Source organism: Jaculus jaculus, chromosome 14 (genome assembly GCF_020740685.1).
Source record: "Jaculus jaculus isolate mJacJac1 chromosome 14, mJacJac1.mat.Y.cur, whole genome shotgun sequence".
NCBI classification, from domain to species: Eukaryota; Metazoa; Chordata; class Mammalia; order Rodentia; family Dipodidae; genus Jaculus; species Jaculus jaculus.
Genome location: NC_059115.1, coordinates 57,968,901 through 57,981,151, shown reverse-complemented (window position 1 = coordinate 57,981,151; position 12,251 = coordinate 57,968,901). Strand labels below are relative to the sequence as shown.

Here is a 12,251-nt window from a genome sequence, read left to right as displayed (position 1 = left end):
TGAAGGCAGGAAGCATCACATCACATCACTTTAACAAAACGATGCAACGTGGCAGCATTTGCAAGCATCCTCACTGCCACATTACTTAGAATAGGAAAGAAAAAGAGCAAAGATCTGTGAAAGGGCCACCAGCAGGGGGCAGAGTAAGGAATGACAGTAAATGCTGGCAACGCACTACTGCGCAGCAATTTCAAGGCCAGGTAGAACTCTACTTATCCCCAAAGTGCTTCAAGAGGCAATGCCCACTGCGGGTCAAGATGGCTCTGCCCAGCTCCTCCCGGGGAAGGAAAGATGGATGCAGATCAGCCCATCGCACCTCACCAGAGCCCCAGCTGAAAGCAAGAGTGATTGGGGAAATGAGCAAGAGTGCTGCTTTCTTGGTGAACCTGGTACCAGCACAAGAGTGAAGGAGATAGACACAGAGAACACCCAACCCCTACCAAATCAGAGATCCAGAGACATAGAGGCTCCCAAGACCTCATCACTGAAGTAGACCGAAAATGAACCCAACATGGCTCAGGGAAATTTGCTGAAGAGGGGGTGGAAAGATTGTTAGAGCCACATGTTGGCTCATTATGCACAGAGAAGTTGCCTCCTCCCCATGACTGATGGCTACCCCCACAATGCACGACCCACGTTCCCCAAGGAGGAGGGTCCCTGCGGAGGGGGGAGGTCAGGGAGGAGGCTAATGATGGTACCAACATGGTTGTATACACACTGTGTACAAGACTAATAAAAATAAAAAATAAAAAAAAGGAAACGCCATTTGAAGAACTATACAATATTATTCCAGTGAGAGGAGCTATATAAAAATCTAGATACACATATATACAGAATATATACATATACGTATTTACATACGTTATAGACAACAGCGTGTATATATGACCATGGATGTCAAACAGCTTGCTGAATAGAGAAACTTTTCCTGTATGCTCTGCCCAGTTGCTGGGTTCGGTTTGTTTGCAGTTACACAGCAGTGATGGGAAGGACCCACCCCATGTAGCTAGAAGGAGGGACTTCACCTCAGGCAACAGTCTTCCCAGGGTTAGACTTTTCCCAGGATTCCGCCAAAAGGAAAGAAGAGACAATTTCTGAGTCAAGATGGTCCACGAGTATTTCCCTGTAGTTATGGAAATTACCATTGGCTTTTCAGAAACGCCCCTGGCTTAACTAATCTGAATGTCCCTGAGAACGGCTGCTGCCCAGCACCGATGAGACTTTCAAAACCATCCCCAAGAGCTCATACATCATCAATCATTTCCTTAATTTCTGGTTTCTTCCCAAACTCTGTTAGTCTTTCTACAGCTAGTTTGGCATTGGGAAAGTAAAGGCAGATGAATGTTCAATAAACAAAGGTGATTTCTTGACCCTTCAGTAACGTATTACCCTAAATTACATCCTAGAATCACTTTAATTCTAAATAACAGCACAGCAGAGATTCACTGTTGATGTGAGATTTACCCTGACCTGATTCTTTTTCTTTTTTATTCCTCTCTGCCACCAGAACTTTTCCTGGCTTTGTTTCCCTTACTGTGCATTGATTCCTAACGTGTGGAGTAAAGTCTTGCTGTGGTTTGAATGGGATTTGTTCCCCAAGGCCTCAGAGGCAGCGGGACATGACAGGGCACTTTTAGGAGGTAGGCCACAGAGAAAGGGCCTGAGGTTGTGAGCACACCTTCATAAGGGACGTGGGCTTCCAGGCTCTCTCTGGTTTCCTGTTTCAAGGTGTGAAGTTTTCCTCTTGCACACCCTCTACCATTGCCATGGGACCCTGTGTGAACCAGTGCTACCTTGTTTGGACTTTGAGGCTCCAAGACAGTGAGCTAACTAAACCTGTTTATTTTCACAATTGTCCTAACTCAAGTATTCATTATAATCATACACACACACACACACACACACACACATATACACACAGAAAAAAAAAAAAAACAACCACAGGGCTGGAGAGATGGCTCAGCTGTTAAGGCACTGGCCTATAAAGCCTAAGGGCCCAGGTTCGGTTCCCCAGTACCCATGTAAGCCAGACACAGATGGTGGCACACGCATCTGGAGTTTGCCACAGCTAGAGGCCCTGGCACGCCTATTCCCTATTTCCCACCCTCTTTCTTTCCCTCAAATAAATGAATAAAAATAAAATATTTAAAAAACAGACTTAGCCAGGTATGGTAGTGCACGCCTTTAATCCTAGCACTCAGGAGGCAGAAGTAGGAGGATCGCCATGAGTTCAAGGCCACCCTGAGACTCCATAGTGAATTCCAGATCAGCCTGGGCTAGAGGGAAACCCTACTTCGAACAACCAGGGGCTGGAGAGATGGCTTAGTGGTTAAGGAGCTTCCCTGCGAAGCCTCTAAGGACCCAGGTTCAATTCTCCACATCCCACATAAGCCAAATGCACAAGGTGGTGCATGTGTCTGGAGTTCATTGGCAGGGGCTAGAGGCCCTGATGTGCCCATTCTCTCTCTATCTCTCCCACCCCTCTCTCTGTCTTAAATAAATAAAAGAAAAACCAAACAAAAAAACAAAAACAGAGTAATATAGATATCATATAGGGGATGTCATGGACTTTAAAGTCTAGCATATTGGAGTTCTTATTTCATGGGTTTTCAACTTACTGTTTCTGTAATTTAGAGTGAATTATCTAGATTTTCTGCTAGTGAGTTTTTAGCCTTTTAATACCAGTAACATTTACTTAAATCAAAAGGAAAAAGAAATTACAATAAAATTAGAAAAGATCATGAAGTAAATGATAATGAAATCACAATTTAGCAAAATGAATAAGGCACAGATAAAGCAGAAGTGAAGAGCCCTAAATGCACAGACACCAGAAAAAAGAAGTACTCCGGTTCCCTTCCTCATTGCTATGACCAGGTATTTGATGGAAAGCCAATTAAAGGAGGGAAGGTTTATGTTGAATTACAGGTTAGAGGACTGTAGTCTCCCCTGGTGGGGTAGGCACAGAGGTGAGGGTGTGATATGGTTGATCAGTCAGGAAGCAGAGAAAGATGAACACAGTTGCCTTTTTATTCAATCTGGGACCCCAGCCCAGGGGACGGTGCCACCCACAACCTAAATAGGTTTTCCCTCCTCAGTGAAGCTTTCCTGGAAACACTCTCAGATACACCCAGAGGTGTATTTCCATGGTGATTCTAAATCCAGTCAAGTTGAAAACGAAGATTAACCAACACACATCTATTTCTTCAGTTTCTTAGAGAGCTAAAATAAGAAAAAGAAACCCCAAAGAAATGAGAGTCCGGTTTCCCGGCTGCTCTAAGGTGAGCAGCTTCTGTCATACACTCCCCTGCCTCAGGCCAAAGCCACACGGCAGGCCCACCTTTGAAGTGAAATCTCGGGAGTTAAAATAAATCTTTCCTTGGCCTGGAAGGATGGTTTAGCAGTTAAGGCACTTGCCTGTGAAGTCTGAGGACCCAGGTTCAATTCCCCAGGACCCACGTAAGCCAGATGCACAAAGTGGCACATGTGTCTGGAGTTTGTATGCAGTTGCTGGATGCCCTGGCATGCCCATTCTCTCTCCCTCTCCCTCCCTCTCTCTCTCTCTCTCTGGCTCTCTCCCCACCCTTTGCTTGCAACTAACTAACTAACTAAATATAAAAATTTTAAAAAGTCTTTCCTTGAAGAAAAGAAAAAAGAAGGGAGGGAAGAAACAAAGGAAGGAATAAAAGAAGGATGGAAGGAAAAAAAGAGTAAAATAGTTAAGAACAGATTCACTGAAAACGTGTATACGGACATACAAGAGAAAATTATCAGCAATGCCAAATACAGTTTTGTGTACAGATAAACAGACTGATGAATCCTCTATAAGACTTAAAAAAGACTTACAAAAAAAAGCCAAAAAAAGAATAGGCATGCAAAAATCAAAACTAGAAATGAAAAGGAGATATCCATAAAGAGTAACATCAAAATGATAAATAGCTATCAAACACTTACGAAACTGATGGGAATTAACTCAACTAAAGCACTTAAAATGTCTAACGCAGTAACATGGCTTATAGAGGCCATTTATTTAGTCATCAGATATGCTTTTCCAGCCTTTAAATATGCGCAGGCCCTATGTGGAGCACTAGAAATGAACTGGTGTGTGTGTGTGTGTGTGTGTGCACAGTGCATGCATAGTCCTTACCTGCGAAGCATAGAATCTAAAGTGATGACAGAAAGACATTTTAAAAATCACATACATAAATATAAAATTTCAGTGGTAAGTACTACAAATAAGTGGGGCCTAAAGCCAAAAGTTGAGGCAGAAGGGTCAGCTTACCTATGATTAAGTCAAAAGACCTTCCCTACAAAAGTGATGGCTGAGGGCTAGAGAGATGGCTTAGCAGTTAAGGTACTCGCTTGCAAAACCAAAGGACCCAGGTTCAATTCCCCAGGACCCACATTAGCCAGATGCACAAGGTGGCGCACGTGTCTGGAGTTCGTTTGCAGGGGCTGGAGGCTCTGGCGTGCCTGTTCTCTTTCTCTCGCTTAAATAAATAAATAAATTTAAAAAATGATGGCTGAGATGTCAACTGCAGGACGCAGAGAAGTTAACTAGGAGTGGCTAACTGGTCAGGCCTTCAGTCCTGTGGCAGAGGTAGGGTGAGGTGCAAGGGAAGATGAGGAAGATGGGGGGGTTGCTGACCCAGGGCAGTGGGCTTAAGCTGAAAGATCAGCACAAATGGCACGGAGGTACAGAGGAGATAAGCAAGAGCCAGGCTTTGCCCGGCCTTGCAGACCACGCTAAGAAGTTCGGTCTTCATCCTAAAGACAAGGGGAGGCCATTTAGGGACTTCCAGTGGGGGTGGGGAACCACAGCCAGATTAGAATGTAACATTCTCCACATGGGGTGAAGCACAGCCTCGGTGAGGGTTAGTGTGAACATGTGAGGGCCAGTCAGGTGACTCCTATCGTTACAAAAGGGGGGACAGGGACACAACAGTTTCTTCATCACCAACTTGACTGCATCTTGAAACCCCTTAGTGATATACATCTCTGGCTATGGCTGTGAGGGTGTTAACTGAGGATGGAAGACCCGCCCTGAATGTGGGCAATGCCATCGTGTGGTCTTGGGTCCTAGACTGAGCAAAAAGAAAGCAAACTGAGGGCTGGAGAGATGCTCAGCGGTTAAGGCGCTTGCCTGCAAAGGCCAACAACCTGGGTCCCATTCTCCAGCTCCCACAGAAAGCCAGATGCACAAAGTGGCGCACACCTCTGGAGTTCATTTACAGTGGTTAGAGGCCCTGGCACACCCATTCTCTCTGTCTGTCTCTCTTCTCTCTCTGCTTGCAAATAAATCAATACATATTTTTTAAAAAAGAAAGAAAGAATGCAGAAGCTGGGCGTGGTGGCGCACGCCTTTAATCCCAGCACTTGGGAGGCAGAGGTAGGAGGATCACCGTGAGTTCAAGGCCACACTGAGACTACAGAGTTAATTCCAGGTCAGCCTAGGCTAGAGTGAGTGCCTAGCTGGAGGGAAAAAACTAAAAAAAAAACAAAACTGGACATTTACCTCTCTGCTTCCTGACTGTGGGAAGATGGGTACAGCGTGGCCAGCCGCCTCATGCTCCTGACTGCAGTGGATCCACTCTCATTGCCATGCCTTGCCCACCATGAGGAATGGTGCCCTCAACTGTGAGACAAATAAACAAACCTTCCCAACCCGCCAGCTGCTTTCTCAGGCGTTGTCACAGCGAGGAGCAGGACTTACACAACCACTGCGCATAGCCAAACCTGGAGGTCACACCACTGTCCACCAACTACGGACTCACCAAGAAAGTTACATTAAGCCAGGTGTGGTGGCACACACTTTTAATCCCAGCGCTCGGGAGGCAGAGGTAGGAGGATCGCCATGAGTTCGAGGCCACCCTGAGACTACTCAGTGAATTCCAGGTCAGCCTGGGCCAGAGTGACACCCTACCTTGAAAATCCAATAAATAAATAAATAAGAAGGTTATAGTAAATAAACACAGGGGGTTACCATGCACTCTTCAAAAGAATGAGGGGGCTAGAGACATTGTTCAGTAATTAAGACACTTGCTTGCAATGCCTAATGACCTGGGTTTGATTCCCCAGTATCCACGTAAAGCTAGATGCACAAAGTGGTTCATGCATGCATCTGGAGTTTGCTTGTGGTGGCCAGAGTCCCCAGAATATCCATTCTCATTCTCTCTCTCTCTCTCTCTCTCTCTCTCTCTCTGTCCTTGCAAATAAATAAAATAAAATAAATGAAAAGAATGAGAAATTACATGTTGTTAAAGATTTCTCACCAGGATATATTAGTTGAAAAAAATCAAAAGTAGAGAAAATTCTGTTTTATATCCTGCGATTTATCTTTAAAAGGTTGTAGGCAGTTTGCATTTATTGTTTCTTTTTGGTGTTGGGGGGCTGAATTCAGGAGCCAGTGCATGCTAAATGTGTGATCTGCACTGAACCCCATCCTCAACCTTATCCATTGCCTTGTAAAAAACAAGGCTAATCCTTGACCAAGAGGGTTACTTTAGGAAAAGTCAGGGAACATGATGGAAGGGGCCATGTGTACAGGCTCAAGTCCTTTGAAAAAAACTGTTTGAAGATGGGAAGATTGCTCAGTGGTTAAAGGTGCTTGCCTACAAAGCTCGCTTGTCTGGGGTCAATTCCTAAGCCACCCATGTAAGGCGGATGCAAAACATGAAAACAAGTATCTGGTGTTTGCTTGCAGTGGTAAATGCCCTGGTGCACCCATACACACACACACACACACACGCACACACACACACACACACACATGCGCGTGCACACACTTTAGAAATAAAATAAACATGATCTCTGGGTAGATTTGCCCTTGAACCCACATAAATACTTTACACAATCATAAAGCAAAAATACTGAAAATGAAACAGAATAAATATTGGGTTAGTGGCACTACTATATAAAAAGGAATTAATTGGATTATAAAACTGAATGCCTTTAGGATATAGCTATTGACAAAAGAAACTGCGAAAAGACATTGCAAATTGCTTTCAGCAATCCCATTGATGGTAGCAGTTTCTTGTTACCCTGACAGGGCTGTGCATATATTGTGAGAGACTACAAAGGAACGGATCACGTTAGTGTCTGGATCGAAAGTTTTCATTTTTTTAATGTGACCCATTCTAAGAAAAAAAATTGCAAATTTTGGATTTTTCTTTTAGTAATCATATGGCTGATAAAGGTATTGTAATTATTTTTTGTTTTGTTTTATGAGGTAGGGTTTCGTGTTAGTCCAAGCTGAGCTGGAATTCACTATGTAGTCTCAGGGTGGCCTCAAACTCTGAGCGATCCTCCTACCTCTGCCTCCCGTGCGCCACCATGCCCAGCTAAGGTATTGAATTTTTATCTAAAACTACAATGAATGAAATTCATATATATATATATATATACATATATATATATATATATGAACAAAGAAAAGTTCTTTGCTCTTCTAATTCTGTCCTGGGTGCACTGGGAACTGGAATCCCATGTACAGGACAAAGGCTGTAGAGATGTAAGATGAGACAGGGCAAACCCTTGTGGCCTTAATCATGAATTGGTAGCATCACTATCAACAACTAATGTGATTTATCATGAAAAAAAAAAGGTTCCCTATTTGTGCCCAGTAGAAATAATGCCCCAGATGGTGATAACACGTCATCAAGATTATGGTCTCTAAGTACCACTTCCTATTAAGAAATGTGGATTCCAGGATGGACACATTGCTCAATGGTTAAGGCACTTGCCTATAAAGCCTAACAACCCAGGTTTGATTCCCCAAGACCCACGTAAAGCCAGATGCACCAAGTGAGATGCTATGGAATGAGTTATTTTGAAAATCAGTGGAAGAGAGAGAATGAATCACCTGCTTATCCTTTTTCTGTACTACCTGTAGCTCAGGTAAACCAACTGACAAGCTCAGATTTCTTTACACATAAACCATCCAGCTGTCAAATGAATAAAGAATATTGCAGAATATACATAATATTATTTTCCAATCCTTAATATATAGTAGATTAGGGAATGGCCATCAGTAGCTACTATAATCATAGAATGAGGGTTAATCGCTCTGTGAATTATACTTGCAAAAAAAAAAAAACCTTATCAAGCTTTCATCTTGTTTTTGTTTGCTTGTTTTTCTGAGACAGGATCAAATGTACCTCAGACTGGCCTTGACCTTTCTATGTAGTTGAGGATGACCTTGATCTTCTGATCCTCCAGCCTCCATCTTCTGAATCCTGGGATTATAAGTATGCCATCACATCTGGTTTTATGCAGTACAGGGGACTGAACCCGGGGCCTCATGCATGCCAGGCAAGCACTCTACCAAGTGAGCTACACACTTTAACTTTGGTCAAGTTTCTTGATTTCGGAAATCTTGGGAGATAGAGAGAGCTTCAATAACACAACACGGATACAAACAGCAAAATTCAGACTGTGAAAATCCTTGGGACAAATGTGGCAAGCACAACAAGAAGAGAAAGACACACAGATTAAAGATTAAAAACTGGCTAATCGGGGGCTGGAGAGATGGCTCACTGGTTAAGGTACGTGCCTGCAAAGCCTAATGATCAGGGTTAGACTTCCCGGTACAGAGTGGTATATGCATCTGGAGTTTGTTGGCAGTAGCTATAGGCTCTGACATGCCCGTTCTGTCTGTCTGTCTCTCTTCTCTCTGTGCTTGCACATAAAGAAATAAAAATTAAAAATTGGTCAATCAATTGAAATATATGGACCTTAGTCTGATCTTGACTTAAACAAGAAAACTACAAAATATCCTGTGATAATTATTCTCATTATTTTATTTTATTTTTGAGGTAGGGTCTCATTCTAACCCAGACTTACCTGGAATTCACTGTTTTCACTATTCTCAGGCTGGCCTTGAAATCACAGTGATCCTTCCTACCACTGCTGGGATTAAAGGGGTGGGCTACCACACTCAGGAGAGAAAGAGAGAGAGAGTAAGGGAGAGAGGGAATGGGCACATTAGGGCCTCTATCCACTGCAATCGAACTCCAGCCAGCATCCGGCTTCACGTGTGGGTATTGGGGAATCAAACTGGAAAAAGTAGGTCATTTAATCAACTACACCTGGATTTCTTACCATGTTCCAACCACTGGATCAGGTCCCCATATAAATTTGTCATTCATTCCTTGCTTACACAGTAACAGTTCATCAACAAAAGAACTGGAGGTATCAGAGCCAATCGCTGTCCCAAATGACAGAGCTGAAAAGCAGCAGTTGGCATTGCTAAACTGTGTTCTGCCATTATGCCTCTGGTTTTAAAGGTGTGGGCAATAACTGGTCAGGGTCGTGGCATTGCGTCACACAGACGATCACAGTGAGAAAGCTCTTCTGTTGCATTCTTCACCCAGCCTATTCTAACATGGGGAACAATTCAGTTAGGTGCTAGTATGTCTTAACACCTCTCTGACACTTGCTAATCTCTATTTTTATCCAAGATAGCATACACCCCAGGCTCAGTCTTGAACAAACAATCCTATCTAGCAAAAACTTAATTATCTTATTTTCATTCTGCCTATTTTTAGGTATATGTTCTATTGTGGTACTAATGTTTTCATGTGCTATAGCAACATAGATTTTTATTTCAAAATCAACTTAAGTAAAATAAACGGAGCAAAAGAACACTGATGGTTGATCTTGATTGTCAACTTGATTATACTGAGAAACACCTTAGAGCTTAGTAAACTGTATTTCTGAGAGTGTCTGTGAGGGCATTTCCAGAGAAGTTTACCTAATGTTTCAGTCAACTTCACATTGCTGGCAGAAAACACCCAACAAAGAGCAGCTTGTGAGAGGAAAGGGTTTATCCTGGCTTACAGACTTGAGGGGAAGCTCCATGGTGGCAGGGGAAAATGATGGCATGAGCAGAGGGTGGACATCACCTCTTGGCCAACTCTGGGTAGACAACAGCAGCAGAAGAGTATGCCAAACTCTGACAAGAAGTTGGCTGTAACCCCCCATAAGCCCGTGCCCAACAATACACCACTTCCAGAACGCTCCATTTTCCAAATTGCCCCCAGCGGGGGACCTGAATCAAACCACCACCCGAGAGAAGATCCACCATCAGTGTGGGCCACACCACAGGAGGCTGGATGGAATGAAGGGGAAGCAGGATGTCCCTGGGGAACAGGCATAGGGTATATACTTCCCGGCTGACAGGAAATAAGCAAGTCTACCTTCTACCACCATGTTCTGCCTGTCCTCTGGCCCAAAGCAACAGAGCCAGTGGACCATGGATTGAAACTTCTGAAGCTGTGAGCCAAAATAAAACTTTCCTCCCACCAAAAAGAAAGAGAGAAAAAAAAATGAATGAATGAATGAATGAATGAAAAAGAAAAAGGAAAGAAGTAACTTAGAATGGCACAAGCACAACCACTCTCTAGTCCCCATCCATGGACTGGCACATAGGGTGGGTGCACAGCCTTGGGTAGCCCACAGCATCTCCGTTCCAGGGTTCCAGGATAGGGAAAGGGTTAAAGAGTGCACAACCAATGAGAAGCCAGTGAGTCTTGGAAGTCAACACCTAAGACATGGGTTATTGGAAATCTTATAATGACCAGGTGCTTTTTAGGAAAAACAAAACAAAACAAAACTTTTTCTTATGTGGCACTTGGAATTGAATCTAGGGTTTCATGCATTCTAAATATTTTATTTATTTGTTGGCAGAGATGGGGGGAATGAATATGGGCGTGTCAGGGCCTCTAGCCTCTGCAAATGAACTCCAGATGCATCCGCCACTTTGAGCATCTGGCTTTATGTGAGTCCTGGGAAATATTTTGTAGGTACTGGGGAATCAGACCCAGGTTGTTAGGCCTTACAGGCAAATGCCTTAACTGCTGAGCCTTCTCTCCAACACAAATCAAGTGATTTAAAAAAAAAACAACAAACTAATATCTATTCTAATATTAAAGGTACATTAACTACTCTGATTTTCTTTTTCTTCTGTAAAATGGATCCCTCAATTTATATGATTTGAGGAAGTTTTTTCTTTCTTTGCCCTTCCCGCCTGTCCTGGACAGAGCTGTATTCAGAAGATTTGTAAGAAAGGATGTAGATGCACTGCTATTAAAATCATTATTATGGGGCTGAGAGATGGTTTAGTGGGTAGGAGTGCTTGCCATGTAAACATGAGGACCTGAGTTCAATCCCCAGCACCCACATAAAAGGCTGGGCATAACATGTGCACGAGGCATGTGCATATGTATGTATGTATGTATGTATGTATATATACACACATATAGTACATATATATTTATTATTGTGAGTTTCTAAACATAGACGATGGCAACAAAAATTCCAAACTACATGTATTTTAAAAGGCATCATTGTGGCATGAAATAGTTTTTCCTGTGTATTCCCCTAGGAACTGAAAAGTACATTATAACAACTGTAACCCTGCTGGGCAGAGACAGTATCTTCTTTATTCTTTGTTATGCCTGGTACTATAATCTGTTCAGCATATTAAGAAAAGAAATCTGTACTGAACATCATTTATCTGCATCTTCTCGTTTCCCATGAGCACCACAAGCCAGTACTTTTCTTTCTTTCTTTTTTCCCCCCACCACTGTCCCTTGTAGAGCCTGAACAAAAGTAGCCTTAGGTCTTGCAGACTACTAACTGAAGATGCTAAAAACTGCTCTTGATAAATATCGGCAAATGTCTTCCTAAATCCACAAGGTCAAAAAGCCAAGATTCCAGTTTTCTTGGGCCGGGGACTCTCTCACTGTGGCTCGTCCCAGCTGCTCAGACGCTGGCTTCCTCGTAGATGAGCTAGGAGGAGGCCTGACTTTGTGCATCCTCCCAATCTGAAAATGGACAGCCCTCCGTACACCGCACAGGCATGGTATGTCTATGGGGTGGGCTGCGCGTGTGTGTGTGTGCGTTGGGGGTGTGGGGAGTGGGGGGATTCAGGGCTGCAAGCAGAGAAAGAGAGAGAGAGAGCCCTTTGGATCCCCCAGCGCGCCTCAGCTCACGGGGCCCTGCCCAGACCATTGTCCACACACCTCGTCCCTGCAGCTTCCGGGCCAACGGCGAGATGATTTGCTGTAGATGACATCAGCCCTGGGCCAACGGCTGCAAGAGCAGAGGCAGCCAGTGCGCGAGGATGTGCCGGGTGGTCCTTTCCTCCTCCTCCTCCTCTTCCTCCTCCTCCTCCCCCCGGGCTCCCAGCCTAGTCTCCATATAAAGCGGCGCCGCCTCCCGCCCTCACTCTCACTGCCCGCTCCTCTCCGCCG

The 12,251-nt window shown here is 43.9% G+C and overlaps 1 long non-coding RNA gene across 2 annotated transcripts in view; it reads right to left on the bottom strand.

The window, feature by feature from the left end:
• LOC123454670 overlaps window positions 1–12,244 on the bottom strand; it is a 35,128-nt gene extending 22,884 nt beyond the window's left edge. For both annotated transcript variants that reach the window (XR_006633425.1, XR_006633426.1), the window contains exon 1: window positions 12,021–12,244. This is a non-coding gene — a long non-coding RNA (uncharacterized LOC123454670). The remainder of the gene's footprint in view (window positions 1–12,020) is intronic.
• Window positions 12,245–12,251: the final 7 nt, after the last annotated feature.